The sequence below is a fragment of the Lissotriton helveticus genome, chromosome 4_1 (genome assembly GCF_964261635.1).
Source record: "Lissotriton helveticus chromosome 4_1, aLisHel1.1, whole genome shotgun sequence".
Taxonomy (NCBI): Eukaryota; Metazoa; Chordata; class Amphibia; order Caudata; family Salamandridae; genus Lissotriton; species Lissotriton helveticus.
The window spans coordinates 1,692,670,992-1,692,685,547 of record NC_136063.1 but is presented as its reverse complement, the minus strand read 5'-3'; the positions used below and the strand labels follow the sequence as shown (position 1 = coordinate 1,692,685,547).

At 51.6% G+C, this 14,556-nt stretch overlaps 20 non-coding genes across 20 annotated transcripts; 13 read left to right on the top strand and 7 right to left on the bottom strand.

The window, feature by feature from the left end:
• Positions 1-716: 716 nt before the first annotated feature.
• On the bottom strand, positions 717-799 carry TRNAL-UAA (transfer RNA leucine (anticodon UAA)). The gene has a single exon. It is a non-coding gene; the product is annotated as a tRNA-Leu (tRNA).
• A 243-nt stretch (positions 800-1,042) lies between these two features.
• On the top strand, positions 1,043-1,114 carry TRNAE-UUC (transfer RNA glutamic acid (anticodon UUC)). Its single transcript has one exon. It is a non-coding gene; the product is annotated as a tRNA-Glu (tRNA).
• A 624-nt stretch (positions 1,115-1,738) lies between these two features.
• On the top strand, positions 1,739-1,810 carry TRNAE-CUC (transfer RNA glutamic acid (anticodon CUC)). The gene has a single exon. It is a non-coding gene; the product is annotated as a tRNA-Glu (tRNA).
• Positions 1,811-2,911: 1,101 nt separating this feature from the next.
• Positions 2,912-2,994, bottom strand: TRNAL-UAA (transfer RNA leucine (anticodon UAA)). Its single transcript has one exon. It is a non-coding gene; the product is annotated as a tRNA-Leu (tRNA).
• A 243-nt stretch (positions 2,995-3,237) lies between these two features.
• TRNAE-UUC (transfer RNA glutamic acid (anticodon UUC)) lies at positions 3,238-3,309 on the top strand. Its single transcript has one exon. It is a non-coding gene; the product is annotated as a tRNA-Glu (tRNA).
• A 624-nt stretch (positions 3,310-3,933) lies between these two features.
• On the top strand, positions 3,934-4,005 carry TRNAE-CUC (transfer RNA glutamic acid (anticodon CUC)). Its single transcript has one exon. It is a non-coding gene; the product is annotated as a tRNA-Glu (tRNA).
• Positions 4,006-5,105: 1,100 nt separating this feature from the next.
• On the bottom strand, positions 5,106-5,188 carry TRNAL-UAA (transfer RNA leucine (anticodon UAA)). Its single transcript has one exon. It is a non-coding gene; the product is annotated as a tRNA-Leu (tRNA).
• A 243-nt stretch (positions 5,189-5,431) lies between these two features.
• TRNAE-UUC (transfer RNA glutamic acid (anticodon UUC)) lies at positions 5,432-5,503 on the top strand. The gene has a single exon. It is a non-coding gene; the product is annotated as a tRNA-Glu (tRNA).
• Positions 5,504-6,127: 624 nt separating this feature from the next.
• Positions 6,128-6,199, top strand: TRNAE-CUC (transfer RNA glutamic acid (anticodon CUC)). The gene has a single exon. It is a non-coding gene; the product is annotated as a tRNA-Glu (tRNA).
• A 1,100-nt stretch (positions 6,200-7,299) lies between these two features.
• On the bottom strand, positions 7,300-7,382 carry TRNAL-UAA (transfer RNA leucine (anticodon UAA)). The gene has a single exon. It is a non-coding gene; the product is annotated as a tRNA-Leu (tRNA).
• A 243-nt stretch (positions 7,383-7,625) lies between these two features.
• TRNAE-UUC (transfer RNA glutamic acid (anticodon UUC)) lies at positions 7,626-7,697 on the top strand. The gene has a single exon. It is a non-coding gene; the product is annotated as a tRNA-Glu (tRNA).
• A 624-nt stretch (positions 7,698-8,321) lies between these two features.
• On the top strand, positions 8,322-8,393 carry TRNAE-CUC (transfer RNA glutamic acid (anticodon CUC)). The gene has a single exon. It is a non-coding gene; the product is annotated as a tRNA-Glu (tRNA).
• A 1,101-nt stretch (positions 8,394-9,494) lies between these two features.
• On the bottom strand, positions 9,495-9,577 carry TRNAL-UAA (transfer RNA leucine (anticodon UAA)). The gene has a single exon. It is a non-coding gene; the product is annotated as a tRNA-Leu (tRNA).
• Positions 9,578-9,820: 243 nt separating this feature from the next.
• Positions 9,821-9,892, top strand: TRNAE-UUC (transfer RNA glutamic acid (anticodon UUC)). The gene has a single exon. It is a non-coding gene; the product is annotated as a tRNA-Glu (tRNA).
• Positions 9,893-10,516: 624 nt separating this feature from the next.
• On the top strand, positions 10,517-10,588 carry TRNAE-CUC (transfer RNA glutamic acid (anticodon CUC)). Its single transcript has one exon. It is a non-coding gene; the product is annotated as a tRNA-Glu (tRNA).
• A 1,101-nt stretch (positions 10,589-11,689) lies between these two features.
• Positions 11,690-11,772, bottom strand: TRNAL-UAA (transfer RNA leucine (anticodon UAA)). Its single transcript has one exon. It is a non-coding gene; the product is annotated as a tRNA-Leu (tRNA).
• Positions 11,773-12,015: 243 nt separating this feature from the next.
• TRNAE-UUC (transfer RNA glutamic acid (anticodon UUC)) lies at positions 12,016-12,087 on the top strand. Its single transcript has one exon. It is a non-coding gene; the product is annotated as a tRNA-Glu (tRNA).
• A 624-nt stretch (positions 12,088-12,711) lies between these two features.
• TRNAE-CUC (transfer RNA glutamic acid (anticodon CUC)) lies at positions 12,712-12,783 on the top strand. The gene has a single exon. It is a non-coding gene; the product is annotated as a tRNA-Glu (tRNA).
• Positions 12,784-13,884: 1,101 nt separating this feature from the next.
• On the bottom strand, positions 13,885-13,967 carry TRNAL-UAA (transfer RNA leucine (anticodon UAA)). The gene has a single exon. It is a non-coding gene; the product is annotated as a tRNA-Leu (tRNA).
• A 243-nt stretch (positions 13,968-14,210) lies between these two features.
• On the top strand, positions 14,211-14,282 carry TRNAE-UUC (transfer RNA glutamic acid (anticodon UUC)). Its single transcript has one exon. It is a non-coding gene; the product is annotated as a tRNA-Glu (tRNA).
• Positions 14,283-14,556: the final 274 nt, after the last annotated feature.

Below are 14,556 nucleotides of genomic sequence, written 5' to 3'. Positions count from 1 at the left end.
AGGCCAGCCACAGGGAGGGTGTGGCCAGGGCTGTCTGATTTGCATACTGACCTGTGGCATCTTGGGAATGTATAGGCTTTGGAGCTTAACGGGTGCTGCAGGGGTCTGCCTGGCTGGAGAGATGCCTGTCTGGTACACCCCTCAGGACAGACGGTGCCTTCCGTTCGAACATGGAGGGTGAGGGACATGGGTCACCCTCATATACAGGGGTGTGGCTGTGGGCAGGACGGGTTGTGGGGGACCCGTCAGGGCATTGCCCGTTTGGAAGCCCGTTGAGGAGGCGGGGGCAGGGAACTCTCCTCAATTTTCCCCCAGAGGTTTGGGGAAAAGCCTTTGCACGTTTGAGCCAGCCGGGCCTGCATCAGCAGATCCTGCTCCTCTGGCAAGGGAGAGCTTGTAGGTGAAATAAAAAAAGGAGAGAAATCTACAAGAGCCGGGTTAAAAAAATTCCAGGGGCAGACCCATGTTCCCCAGGAAACAAGTACTTCCTCCTGCTCCCTTCAGTGGGAAAAGATATAGGAGGTGTATTTCTCTAAGCAGGGGATCTGCGTAGATGGCACTGCATTGCTTTGGGAAGCATCCATGCTGGTAGCAGAGTAGCAGCAGACCCCACAGCTGAGACTTGAATGGGGACTGTTGGAGAGGGGCAGTGGAAGGGCGCAGGAAAATGCTTTTCAAAAGCATCTGCACTTTCTTACAAAGCAGCTGAAAACCCATACCAGGAATGGGGCTCGAACCCATGCGGCCAAACGTCCATTGGATCTTAAGTCCAATGCCTTAATCACTCGGCCACCCTGGTGAGACCCAAGGCCCAGCTTTACTCAACTCCCTTTTTCTGCTGGCTGCTGCAGCACCGGCTGTCCAGCAAGAGCTGTTTGCGGAGTTAAAAGGCTTTTGCAGGAGGCTAAAGGTAATTGCTTATGACAAACACACTGTGTGACACCTAACTTTCTCCCACTCGGACTTTACGGGCAATTTTTATATTGGAATTAGCTTAGTCACAATAAGGGGGTGAGCAAGGCAAGCACACAAGAGCATCTCCTCCCTGGTGGTCTAGTGGCTAGGATTCAGCGCTTTCACCGCCGCGGCCCGGGTTCGATTCCCGGTCAGGGAAGATACCTCTAAAGCATAGATTTGAGTGTTTTGTCCCAGTAGCTTTTTTAAACGAAGGTCCTTAAAAAGGTACCCCTACCCATGAACGAAAGAGGAGGAAAGGGACTTGGTCCCCTGTGCCCCAGGTTGTTTTGCTCCCATTGCCCTCAGCCACCTTTATGCGCACGCACTCCTCCACCCAGTCTGGTGCTCTATGTGTGTGTAAAGTGCTGTACCAGCTCACCAGAAAGGTAAATTGCTGGAAACCCCTGCTGTGATGCATACATCTACTTTGGAGCACTCTTCTCCCTTGCACTCTTGAATCGCTTAAGCGCAATGTATTCTTCCAGCACGCTGAATCACGAGACAGGGTTGAGAAAGTGTTCCAGCTGTCTGTGCGCCATCAGCAGCCACTAGGTGTCCCTCTTGTGTTTTCCCGTGGATCCCGATTGTACAGGAATTCATCGGTTCAGTAGCAAGGGGGAGAGGATGGCCTGTGCTTGGAAGTGACAGACAGTCGGGTGGCATTATGAGGATTTTTTCAAGTTCTGATTCATATGTGCTGTAGAGAAAAATAAGCTTTCAGCCCCCATGAGCTTTGTCATTAGGAAAGCAGTGTATGAACTTTTGCTGCATGGCACTGGGCTCCCTGGTGGTCTAGTGGTTAGGATTCAGCGCTCTCACCGCCGCGGCCCGGGTTCGATTCCCGTTCAGGGAAAAGTCCTTCTTCTGCCCTTGAAAATTTTCCTTCCCGTAGGTCGCAGGCTTCTCAAAATGAAGTTGCTTTCTGACTCACAGTTTGCCTAGCATCACGCAGTATAGCTCCAAATATCATTTTCGCAAGGTCCCTTTATAGCTGCTTTCCACAGCGGGAGGAAAGTCACTTGTGCAAGGCTCTTGAGCAAGTGAGACCCTGTATTCCAAAGTGCAATTCCTTTTGTAGGCTTCTGACCACATGGCGTGCGGCAGGAAGTCTCCTTTGACAGGCCTGCAGGCTTTGTTTCCAAATGGCATCCTGGACCCATTGCAACCCACCTTTTTGCTAAAATGGAAGTCTGGATCTGGGTAAGAAAAAGCTGAGCTGCACGTACGGAAAAAAGCAGAGGCCAGCCACAGGGAGGGTGTGGCCAGGGCTGTCTGATTTGCATACTGACCTGTGGCATCTTGGGAATGTATAGGCTTTGGAGCTTAACGGGTGCTGCAGGGGTCTGCCTGGCTGGAGAGATGCCTGTCTGGTACACCCCTCAGGACAGACGGTGCCTTCCGTTCGAACATGGAGGGTGAGGGACATGGGTCACCCTCATATACAGGGGTGTGGCTGTGGGCAGGACGGGTTGTGGGGGACCCGTCAGGGCATTGCCCGTTTGGAAGCCCGTTGAGGAGGCGGGGGCAGGGAACTCTCCTCAATTTTCCCCCAGAGGTTTGGGGAAAAGCCTTTGCACGTTTGAGCCAGCCGGGCCTGCATCAGCAGATCCTGCTCCTCTGGCAAGGGAGAGCTTGTAGGTGAAATAAAAAAAGGAGAGAAATCTACAAGAGCCGGGTTAAAAAAATTCCAGGGGCAGACCCATGTTCCCCAGGAAACAAGTACTTCCTCCTGCTCCCTTCAGTGGGAAAAGATATAGGAGGTGTATTTCTCTAAGCAGGGGATCTGCGTAGATGGCACTGCATTGCTTTGGGAAGCATCCATGCTGGTAGCAGAGTAGCAGCAGACCCCACAGCTGAGACTTGAATGGGGACTGTTGGAGAGGGGCAGTGGAAGGGCGCAGGAAAATGCTTTTCAAAAGCATCTGCACTTTCTTACAAAGCAGCTGAAAACCCATACCAGGAATGGGGCTCGAACCCATGCGGCCAAACGTCCATTGGATCTTAAGTCCAATGCCTTAATCACTCGGCCACCCTGGTGAGACCCAAGGCCCAGCTTTACTCAACTCCCTTTTTCTGCTGGCTGCTGCAGCACCGGCTGTCCAGCAAGAGCTGTTTGCGGAGTTAAAAGGCTTTTGCAGGAGGCTAAAGGTAATTGCTTATGACAAACACACTGTGTGACACCTAACTTTCTCCCACTCGGACTTTACGGGCAATTTTTATATTGGAATTAGCTTAATCACAATAAGGGGGTGAGCAAGGCAAGCACACAAGAGCATCTCCTCCCTGGTGGTCTAGTGGCTAGGATTCGGCGCTTTCACCGCCGCGGCCCGGGTTCGATTCCCGGTCAGGGAAGATACCTCTAAAGCATAGATTTGAGTGTTTTGTCCCAGTAGCTTTTTTAAACGAGGGTCCTTAAAAAGGTACCCCTACCCATGAACGAAAGAGGAGGAAAGGGACTTGGTCCCCTGTGCCCCAGGTTGTTTTGCTCCCATTGCCCTCAGCCACCTTTATGCGCCCGCACTCCTCCACCCAGTCTGGTGCTCTATGTGTGTGTAAAGTGCTGTACCAGCTCACCAGAAAGGTAAATTGCTGGAAACCCCTGCTGTGATGCATACATCTACTTTGGAGCACTCTTCTCCCTTGCACTCTTGAATCGCTTAAGCGCAATGTATTCTTCCAGCACGCTGAATCACGAGACAGGGTTGAGAAAGTGTTCCAGCTGTCTGTGCGCCATCAGCAGCCACTAGGTGTCCCTCTTGTGTTTTCCCGTGGATCCCGATTGTACAGGAATTCATCGGTTCAGTAGCAAGGGGGAGAGGATGGCCTGTGCTTGGAAGTGACAGACAGTCGGGTGGCATTATGAGGATTTTTTCAAGTTCTGATTCATATGTGCTGTAGAGAAAAATAAGCTTTCAGCCCCCATGAGCTTTGTCATTCGGAAAGCAGTGTATGAACTTTTGCTGCATGGCACTGGGCTCCCTGGTGGTCTAGTGGTTAGGATTCGGCGCTCTCACCGCCGCGGCCCGGGTTGGATTCCCGGTCAGGGAAAAGTCCTTCTTCTGCCCTTGAAAATTTTATTTCCCGTAGGTCGCAGGCTTCTCAAAATGAAGTTGCTTTCTGACTCACAGTTTGCCTAGCATCACGCGGTATAGCTCCAAATATCATTTTCGCAAGGTCCCTTTATAGCTGCTTTCCACAGCGGGAGGAAAGTCACTTGTGCAAGGCTCTTGAGCAAGTGAGACCCTGTATTCCAAAGTGCAATTCCTTTTGTAGGCTTCTGACCACATGGCGTGCGGCAGGAAGTCTCCTTTGACAGGCCTGCAGGCTTTGTTTCCAAATGGCATCCTGGACCCATTGCAACCCACCTTTTTGCTAAAATGGAAGTCTGGATCTGGGTAAGAAAAAACTGAGCTGCACGTACGGAAAAAAGCAGAGGCCAGCCACAGGGAGGGTGTGGCCAGGGCTGTCTGATTTGCATACTGACCTGTGGCATCTTGGGAATGTATAGGCTTTGGAGCTTAACGGGTGCTGCAGGGGTCTGCCTGGCTGGAGAGATGCCTGTCTGGTACACCCCTCAGGACAGACGGTGCCTTCCGTTCGAACATGGAGGGTGAGGGACATGGGTCACCCTCATATACAGGGGTGTGGCAGTGGGCAGGACGGGTTGTGGGGGACCCGTCAGGGCATTGCCCGTTTGGAAGCCCGTTGAGGAGGCGGGGGCAGGGAACTCTCCTCAATTTTCCCCCAGAGGTTTGGGGAAAAGCCTTTGCACGTTTGAGCCAGCCGGGCCTGCATCAGCAGATCCTGCTCCTCTGGCAAGGGAGAGCTTGTAGGTGAAATCCAAAAAGGAGAGAAATCTACAAGAGCCGGGTTAAAAAATTCCAGGGGCAGACCCATGTTCCCCAGGAAACAAGTACTTCCTCCTGCTCCCTTCAGTGGGAAAAGATATAGGAGGTGTATTTCTCTAAGCAGGGGATCTGCGTAGATGGCACTGCATTGCTTTGGGAAGCATCCATGCTGGTAGCAGAGTAGCAGCAGACCCCACAGCTGAGACTTGAATGGGGACTGTTGGAGAGTGGCAGTGGAAGGGCGCAGGAAAATGCTTTTCAAAAGCATCTGCACTTTCTTACAAAGCAGCTGAAAACCCATACCAGGAATGGGGCTCGAACCCATGCAGACAAACGTCCATTGGATCTTAAGTCCAATGCCTTAATCACTCGGCCACCCTGGTGAGCCCCAAGTCCCAGCTTTACTCAACTCCCTTTTTCTGCTGGCTGCTGCAGCACCGGCTGTCCAGCAAGAGCTGTTTGCGGAGTTAAAAGGCTTTTGCAGGAGGCTAAAGGTAATTGCTTATGACAAACACACTGTGTGACACCTAACTTTCTCCCACTCGGACTTTACGGGCAATTTTTATATTGGAATTAGCTTAGTCACAATAAGGGGGTGAGCAAGGCAAGCACACAAAAGCATCTCCTCCCTGGTGGTCTAGTGGCTAGGATTCGGCGCTTTCACCGCCGCGGCCCGGGTTCGATTCCCGGTCAGGGAAGATACCTCTAAAGCATAGATTTGAGTGTTTTGTCCCAGTAGCTTTTTTAAACGAAGGTCCTTAAAAAGGTACCCCTACCCATGAACGAAAGAGGAGGAAAGGGACTTGGTCCCCTGTGCCCCAGGTTGTTTTGCTCCCATTGCCCTCAGCCACCTTTATGCGCACGCACTCCTCCACCCAGTCTGGTGCTCTATGTGTGTGTAAAGTGCTGTACCAGCTCACCAGAAAGGTAAATTGCTGGAAACCCCTGCTGTGATGCATACATCTACTTTGGAGCACTCTTCTCCCTTGCACTCTTGAATCGCTTAAGCGCAATGTATTCTTCCAGCACGCTGAATCACGAGACAGGGTTGAGAAAGTGTTCCAGCTGTCTGTGCGCCATCAGCAGCCACTAGGTGTCCCTCTTGTGTTTTCCCGTGGATCCCGATTGTACAGGAATTCATCGGTTCAGTAGCAAGGGGGAGAGGATGGCCTGTGCTTGGAAGTGACAGACAGTCGGGTGGCATTATGAGGATTTTTTCAAGTTCTGATTCATATGTGCTGTAGAGAAAAATAAGCTTTCAGCCCCCATGAGCTTTGTCATTCGGAAAGCAGTGTATGAACTTTTGCTGCATGGCACTGGGCTCCCTGGTGGTCTAGTGGTTAGGATTCGGCGCTCTCACCGCCGCGGCCTGGGTTCGATTCCCGGTCAGGGAAAAGTCCTTCTTCTGCCCTTGAAAATTTTATTTCCCGTAGGTCGCAGGCTTCTCAAAATGAAGTTGCTTTCTGACTCACAGTTTGCCTAGCATCACGCAGTATAGCTCCAAATATCATTTTCGCAAGGTCCCTTTATAGCTGCTTTCCACAGCGGGAGGAAAGTCACTTGTGCAAGGCTCTTGAGCAAGTGAGACCCTGTATTCCAAAGTGCAATTCCTTTTGTAGGCTTCTGACCACATGGCGTGCGGCAGGAAGTCTCCTTTGACAGGCCTGCAGGCTTTGTTTCCAAATGGCATCCTGGACCCATTGCAACCCACCTTTTTGCTAAAATGGAAGTCTGGATCTGGGTAAGAAAAAACTGAGCTGCACGTACGGAAAAAAGCAGAGGCCAGCCACAGGGAGGGTGTGGCCAGGGCTGTCTGATTTGCATACTGACCTGTGGCATCTTGGGAATGTATAGGCTTTGGAGCTTAACGGGTGCTGCAGGGGTCTGCCTGGCTGGAGAGATGCCTGTCTGGTACACCCCTCAGGACAGACGGTGCCTTCCGTTCGAACATGGAGGGTGAGGGACATGGGTCACCCTCATATACAGGGGTGTGGCTGTGGGCAGGACGGGTTGTGGGGGACCCGTCAGGGCATTGCCCGTTTGGAAGCCTGTTGAGGAGGCGGGGGCAGGGAACTCTCCTCAATTTTCCCCCAGAAGTTTGGGGAAAAGCCTTTGCACGTTTGAGCCAGCCGGGCCTGCATCAGCAGATCCTGCTCCTCTGGCAAGGGAGAGCTTGTAGGTGAAATCCAAAAAGGAGAGAAATCTACAAGAGCCGGGTTAAAAAATTCCAGGGGCAGACCCATGTTCCCCAGGAAACAAGTACTTCCTCCTGCTCCCTTCAGTGGGAAAAGATATAGGAGGTGTATTTCTCTAAGCAGGGGATCTGCGTAGATGGCACTGCATTGCTTTGGGAAGCATCCATGCTGGTAGCAGAGTAGCAGCAGACCCCACAGCTGAGACTTGAATGGGGACTGTTGGAGAGTGGCAGTGGAAGGGCGCAGGAAAATGCTTTTCAAAAGCATCTGCACTTTCTTACAAAGCAGCTGAAAACCCATACCAGGAATGGGGCTCGAACCCATGCGGACAAACGTCCATTGGATCTTAAGTCCAATGCCTTAATCACTCGGCCACCCTGGTGAGACCCAAGTCCCAGCTTTACTCAACTCCCTTTTTCTGCTGGCTGCTGCAGCACCGGCTGTCCAGCAAGAGCTGTTTGCGGAGTTAAAAGGCTTTTGCAGGAGGCTAAAGGTAATTGCTTATGACAAACACACTGTGTGACACCTAACTTTCTCCCACTCGGACTTTACGGGCAATTTTTATATTGGAATTAGCTTAGTCACAATAAGGGGGTGAGCAAGGCAAGCACACAAAAGCATCTCCTCCCTGGTGGTCTAGTGGCTAGGATTCGGCGCTTTCACCGCCGCGGCCCGGGTTCGATTCCCGGTCAGGGAAGATACCTCTAAAGCATAGATTTGAGTGTTTTGTCCCAGTAGCTTTTTTAAACGAAGGTCCTTAAAAAGGTACCCCTACCCATGAACGAAAGAGGAGGAAAGGGACTTGGTCCCCTGTGCCCCAGGTTGTTTTGCTCCCATTGCCCTCAGCCACCTTTATGCGCACGCACTCCTCCACCCAGTCTGGTGCTCTATGTGTGTGTAAAGTGCTGTACCAGCTCACCAGAAAGGTAAATTGCTGGAAACCCCTGCTGTGATGCATACATCTACTTTGGAGCACTCTTCTCCCTTGCACTCTTGAATCGCTTAAGCGCAATGTATTCTTCCAGCACGCTGAATCACGAGACAGGGTTGAGAAAGTGTTCCAGCTGTCTGTGCGCCATCAGCAGCCACTAGGTGTCCCTCTTGTGTTTTCCCGTGGATCCCGATTGTACAGGAATTCATCGGTTCAGTAGCGAGGGGGAGAGGATGGCCTGTGCTTGGAAGTGACAGACAGTCGGGTGGCATTATGAGGATTTTTTCAAGTTCTGATTCATATGTGCTGTAGAGAAAAATAAGCTTTCAGCCCCCATGAGCTTTGTCATTCGGAAAGCAGTGTATGAACTTTTGCTGCATGGCACTGGGCTCCCTGGTGGTCTAGTGGTTAGGATTCGGCGCTCTCACCGCCGTGGCCCGGGTTCGATTCCCGGTCAGGGAAAAGTCCTTCTTCTGCCCTTGAAAATTTTCCTTCCCGTAGGTCGCAGGCTTCTCAAAATGAAGTTGCTTTCTGACTCACAGTTTGCCTAGCATCACGCAGTATAGCTCCAAATATCATTTTCGCAAGGTCCCTTTATAGCTGCTTTCCACAGCGGGAGGAAAGTCACTTGTGCAAGGCTCTTGAGCAAGTGAGACCCTGTATTCCAAAGTGCAATTCCTTTTGTAGGCTTCTGACCAAATGGCGTGCGGCAGGAAGTCTCCTTTGGCAGGCCTGCAGGCTTTGTTTCCAAATGGCATCCTGGACCCATTGCAACCCACCTTTTTGCTAAAATGGAAGTCTGGATCTGGGTAAGAAAAAACTGAGCTGCACGTACCGAAAAAAGCAGAGGCCAGCCACAGGGAGGGTGTGGCCAGGGCTGTCTGATTTGCATACTGACCTGTGGCATCTTGGGAATGTATAGGCTTTGGAGCTTAACGGGTGTTGCAGGGGTCTGCCTGGCTGGAGAGATGCCTGTCTGGTACACCCCTCAGGACAGACGGTGCCTTCCGTTCGAACATGGAGGGTGAGGGACATGGGTCACCCTCATATACAGGGGTGTGGCTGTGGGCAGGACGGGTTGTGGGGGACCCGTCAGGGCATTGCCCGTTTGGAAGCCCGTTGAGGAGGTGGGGGCAGGGAACTCTCCTCAATTTTCCCCCAGAGGTTTGGGGAAAAGCCTTTGCACGTTTGAGCCAGCCGGGCCTGCATCAGCAGATCCTGCTCCTCTGGCAAGGGAGAGCTTGTAGGTGAAATCAAAAAAGGAGAGAAATCTACAAGAGCCGGGTTAAAAAAATTCCTGGGGCAGACCCATGTTCCCCAGGAAACAAGTACTTCCTCCTGCTCCCTTCAGTGGGAAAAGATATAGGAGGTGTATTTCTCTAAGCAGGGGATCTTCGTAGATGGCACTGCATTGCTTTGGGAAGCATCCATGCTGGTAGCAGAGTAGCAGCAGACCCCACAGCTGAGACTTGAATGGGGACTGTTGGAGAGGGGCAGTGGAAGGGCGCAGGAAAATGCTTTTCAAAAGCATCTGCACTTTCTTACAAAGCAGCTGAAAACCCATACCAGGAATGGGGCTCGAACCCATGCGGCCAAACGTCCATTGGATCTTAAGTCCAATGCCTTAATCACTCGGCCACCCTGGTGAGACCCAAGGTCCAGCTTTACTCAACTCCCTTTTTCTGCTGGCTGCTGCAGCACCGGCTGTCCAGCAAGAGCTGTTTGCGGAGTTAAAAGGCTTTTGCAGGAGGCTAAAGGTAATTGCTTATGACAAACACACTGTGTGACACCTAACTTTCTCCCACTCGGACTTTACGGGCAATTTTTATATTGGAATTAGCTTAGTCACAATAAGGGGGTGAGCAAGGCAAGCACACAAGAGCATCTCCTCCCTGGTGGTCTAGTGGCTAGGATTCGGCGCTTTCACCGCCGCAGCCTGGGTTCGATTCCCGGTCAGGGAAGATACCTCTAAAGCATAGATTTGAGTGTTTTGTCCCAGTAGCTTTTTTAAACGAAGGTCCTTAAAAAGGTACCCCTACCCATGAACGAAAGAGGAGGAAAGGGACTTGGTCCCCTGTGCCCCAGGTTGTTTTGCTCCCATTGCCCTCAGCCACCTTTATGCGCACGCACTCCTCCACCCAGTCTGGTGCTCTATGTGTGTGTAAAGTGCTGTACCAGCTCACCAGAAAGGTAAATTGCTGGAAACCCCTGCTGTGATGCATACATCTACTTTGGAGCACTCTTCTCCCTTGCACTCTTGAATCGCTTAAGCGCAATGTATTCTTCCAGCACGCTGAATTACGAGACAGGGTTGAGAAAGTGTTCCAGCTGTCTGTGCGCCATCAGCAGCCACTAGGTGTCCCTCTTGTGTTTTCCCGTGGATCCCGATTGTACAGGAATTCATCGGTTCAGTAGCAAGGGGGAGAGGATGGCCTGTGCTTGGAAGTGACAGACAGTCGGGTGGCATTATGAGGATTTTTTCAAGTTCTGATTCATATGTGCTGTAGAGAAAAATAAGCTTTCAGCCCCCATGAGCTTTGTCATTCGGAAAGCAGTGTATGAACTTTTGCTGCATGGCACTGGGCTCCCTAGTGGTCTAGTGGTTAGGATTCGGCGCTCTCACCGCCGCGGCCCGGGTTCGATTCCCGGTCAGGGAAAAGTCCTTCTTCTGCCCTTGAAAATTTTCCTTCCCGTAGGTCCCAGGCTTCTCAAAATGAAGTTGCTTTCTGACTCACAGTTTGCCTAGCATCACGCAGTATAGCTCCAAATATCATTTTCGCAAGGTCCCTTTATAGCTGCTTTCCACAGCGGGAGGAAAGTCACTTGTGCAAGGCTCTTGAGCAAGTGAGACCCTGTATTCCAAAGTGCAATTCCTTTTGTAGGCTTCTGACCACATGGCGTGCGGCAGGAAGTCTCCTTTGACAGGCCTGCAGGCTTTGTTTCCAAATGGCATCCTGGACCCATTGCAACCCACCTTTTTGCTAAAATGGAAGTCTGGATCTGGGTAAGAAAAAACTGAGCTGCACGTACGGAAAAAAGCAGAGGCCAGCCACAGGGAGGGTGTGGCCAGGGCTGTCTGATTTGCATACTGACCTGTGGCATCTTGGGAATGTATAGGCTTTGGAGCTTAACGGGTGCTGCAGGGGTCTGCCTGGCTGGAGAGATGCCTGTCTGGTACACCCCTCAGGACAGACGGTGCCTTCCGTTCGAACATGGAGGGTGAGGGACATGGGTCACCCTCATATACAGGGGTGTGGCTGTGGGCAGGACGGGTTGTGGGGGACCCGTCAGGGCATTGCCCGTTTGGAAGCCCGTTGAGGAGGCGGGGGCAGGGAACTCTCCTCAATTTTCCCCCAGAGGTTTGGGGAAAAGCCTTTGCACGTTTGAGCCAGCCGGGCCTGCATCAGCAGATCCTGCTCCTCTGGCAAGGGAGAGCTTGTAGGTGAAATCAAAAAAGGAGAGAAATCTACAAGAGCCGGGTTAAAAAAATTCCAGGGGCAGACCCATGTTCCCCAGGAAACAAGTACTTCCTCCTGCTCCCTTCAGTGGGAAAAGATATAGGAGGTGTATTTCTCTAAGCAGGGGATCTGCGTAGATGGCACTGCATTGCTTTGGGAAGCATCCATGCTGGTAGCAGAGTAGCAGCAGACCCCACAGCTGAGACTTGAATGGGGACTGTTGGAGAGGGGCAGTGGAAGGGCGCAGGAAAATGCTTTTCAAAAGCATCTGCACTTTCTTACAAAGCAGCTGAAAACCCATACCAGGAATGGGGCTCGAACCCATGCGGCCAAACGTCCATTGGATCTTAAGTCCAATGCCTTAATCACTCGGCCACCCTGGTGAGACCCAAGGCCCAGCTTTACTCAACTCCCTTTTTCTGCTGGCTGCTGCAGCACCGGCTGTCCAGCAAGAGCTGTTTGCGGAGTTAAAAGGCTTTTGCAGGAGGCTAAAGGTAATTGCTTATGACAAACACACTGTGTGACACCTAACTTTCTCCCACTCGGACTTTACGGGCAATTTTTATATTGGAATTAGCTTAGTCACAATAAGGGGGTGAGCAAGGCAAGCACACAAGAGCATCTCCTCCCTGGTGGTCTAGTGGCTAGGATTCGGCGCTTTCACCGCCGCGGCCCGGGTTCGATTCCCGGTCAGGGAAGATACCTCTAAATCATAGATTTGAGTGTTTTGTCCCAGTAGCTTTTTTAAACGAAGGTCCTTAAAAAGGTACCCCTACCCATGAACGAAAGAGGAGGAAAGGGACTTGGTCCCCTGTGCCCCAGGTTGTTTTGCTCCCATTGCCCTCAGCCACCTTTATGCGCACGCACTCCTCCACCCAGTCTGGTGCTCTATGTGTGTGTAAAGTGCTGTACCAGCTCACCAGAAAGGTAAATTGCTGGAAACCCCTGCTGTGATGCATACATCTACTTTGGAGCACTCTTCTCCCTTGCACTCTTGAATCGCTTAAGCGCAATGTATTCTTCCAGCACGCTGAATTACGAGACAGGGTTGAGAAAGTGTTCCAGCTGTCTGTGCGCCATCAGCAGCCACTAGGTGTCCCTCTTGTGTTTTCCCGTGGATCCCGATTGTACAGGAATTCATCGGTTCAGTAGCAAGGGGGAGAGGATGGCCTGTGCTTGGAAGTGACAGACAGTCGGGTGGCATTATGAGGATTTTTTCAAGTTCTGATTCATATGTGCTGTAGAGAAAAATAAGCTTTCAGCCCCCATGAGCTTTGTCATTCGGAAAGCAGTGTATGAACTTTTGCTGCATGGCACTGGGCTCCCTGGTGGTCTAGTGGTTAGGATTCGGCGCTCTCACCGCCGCGGCCCGGGTTCGATTCCCGGTCAGGGAAAAGTCCTTCTTCTGCCCTTGAAAATTTTCCTTCCTGTAGGTCGCAGGCTTCTCAAAATGAAGTTGCTTTCTGACTCACAGTTTGCCTAGCATCACGCAGTATAGCTCCAAATATCATTTTCGCAAGGTCCCTTTATAGCTGCTTTCCACAGCGGGAGGAAAGTCACTTGTGCAAGGCTCTTGAGCAAGTGAGACCCTGTATTCCAAAGTGCAATTCCTTTTGTAGGCTTCTGACCACATGGCGTGCGGCAGGAAGTCTCCTTTGGCAGGCCTGCAGGCTTTGTTTCCAAATGGCATCCTGGACCCATTGCAACCCACCTTTTTGCTAAAATGGAAGTCTGGATCTGGGTAAGAAAAAACTGAGCTGCACGTACGGAAAAAAGCAGAGGCCAGCCACAGGGAGGGTGTGGCCAGGGCTGTCTGATTTGCATACTGACCTGTGGCATCTTGGGAATGTATAGGCTTTGGAGCTTAACGGGTGCTGCAGGGGTCTGCCTGGCTGGAGAGATGCCTGTCTGGTACACCCCTCAGGACAGACGGTGCCTTCCGTTCGAACATGGAGGGTGAGGGACATGGGTCACCCTCATATACAGGGGTGTGGCTGTGGGCAGGACGGGTTGTGGGGGACCCGTCAGGGCATTGCCCGTTTGGAAGCCCGTTGAGGAGGCGGGGGCAGGGAACTCTCCTCAATTTTCCCCCAGAGGTTTGGGGAAAAGCCTTTGCACGTTTGAGCCAGCCGGGCCTGCATCAGCAGATCCTGCTCCTCTGGCAAGGGAGAGCTTGTAGGTGAAATCAAAAAAGGAGAGAAATCTACAAGAGCCGGGTTAAAAAAATTCCAGGGGCAGACCCATGTTCCCCAGGAAGCTAGTACTTCCTCCTGCTCCCTTCAGTGGGAAAAGATATAGGAGGTGTATTTCTCTAAGCAGGGGATCTGCGTAGATGGCACTGCATTGCTTTGGGAAGCATCCATGCTGGTAGCAGAGTAGCAGCAGACCCCACAGCTGAGACTTGAATGGGGACTGTTGGAGAGGGGCAGTGGAAGGGCGCAGGAAAATGCTTTTCAAAAGCATCTGCACTTTCTTACAAAGCAGCTGAAAACCCATACCAGGAATGGGGCTCGAACCCATGCGGCCAAACGTCCATTGGATCTTAAGTCCAATGCCTTAATCACTCGGCCACCCTGGTGAGACCCAAGGCCCAGCTTTACTCAACTCCCTTTTTCTGCTGGCTGCTGCAGCACCGGCTGTCCAGCAAGAGCTGTTTGCGGAGTTAAAAGGCTTTTGCAGGAGGCTAAAGGTAATTGCTTATGACAAACACACTGTGTGACACCTAACTTTCTCCCACTCGGACTTTACGGGCAATTTTTATATTGGAATTAGCTTAGTCACAATAAGGGGGTGAGCAAGGCAAGCACACAAGAGCATCTCCTCCCTGGTGGTCTAGTGGCTAGGATTCGGCGCTTTCACCGCCGCGGCCCGGGTTCGATTCCCTGTCAGGGAAGATACCTCTAAAGCATAGATTTGAGTGTTTTGTCCCAGTAGCTTTTTTAAACGAAGGTCCTTAAAAAGGTACCCCTACCCATGAACGAAAGAGGAGGAAAGGGATTTGGTCCCCTGTACCCCAGGTTGTTTTGCTCCCATTGCCCTCAGCCACCTTTATGCGCACGCACTCCTCCACCCAGTCTGGTGCTCTATGTGTGTGTAAAGTGCTGTATCAGCTCACCAGAAAGGTAAATTGCTGGAAACCCCTGCTGTGATGCATACATCTACTTTGG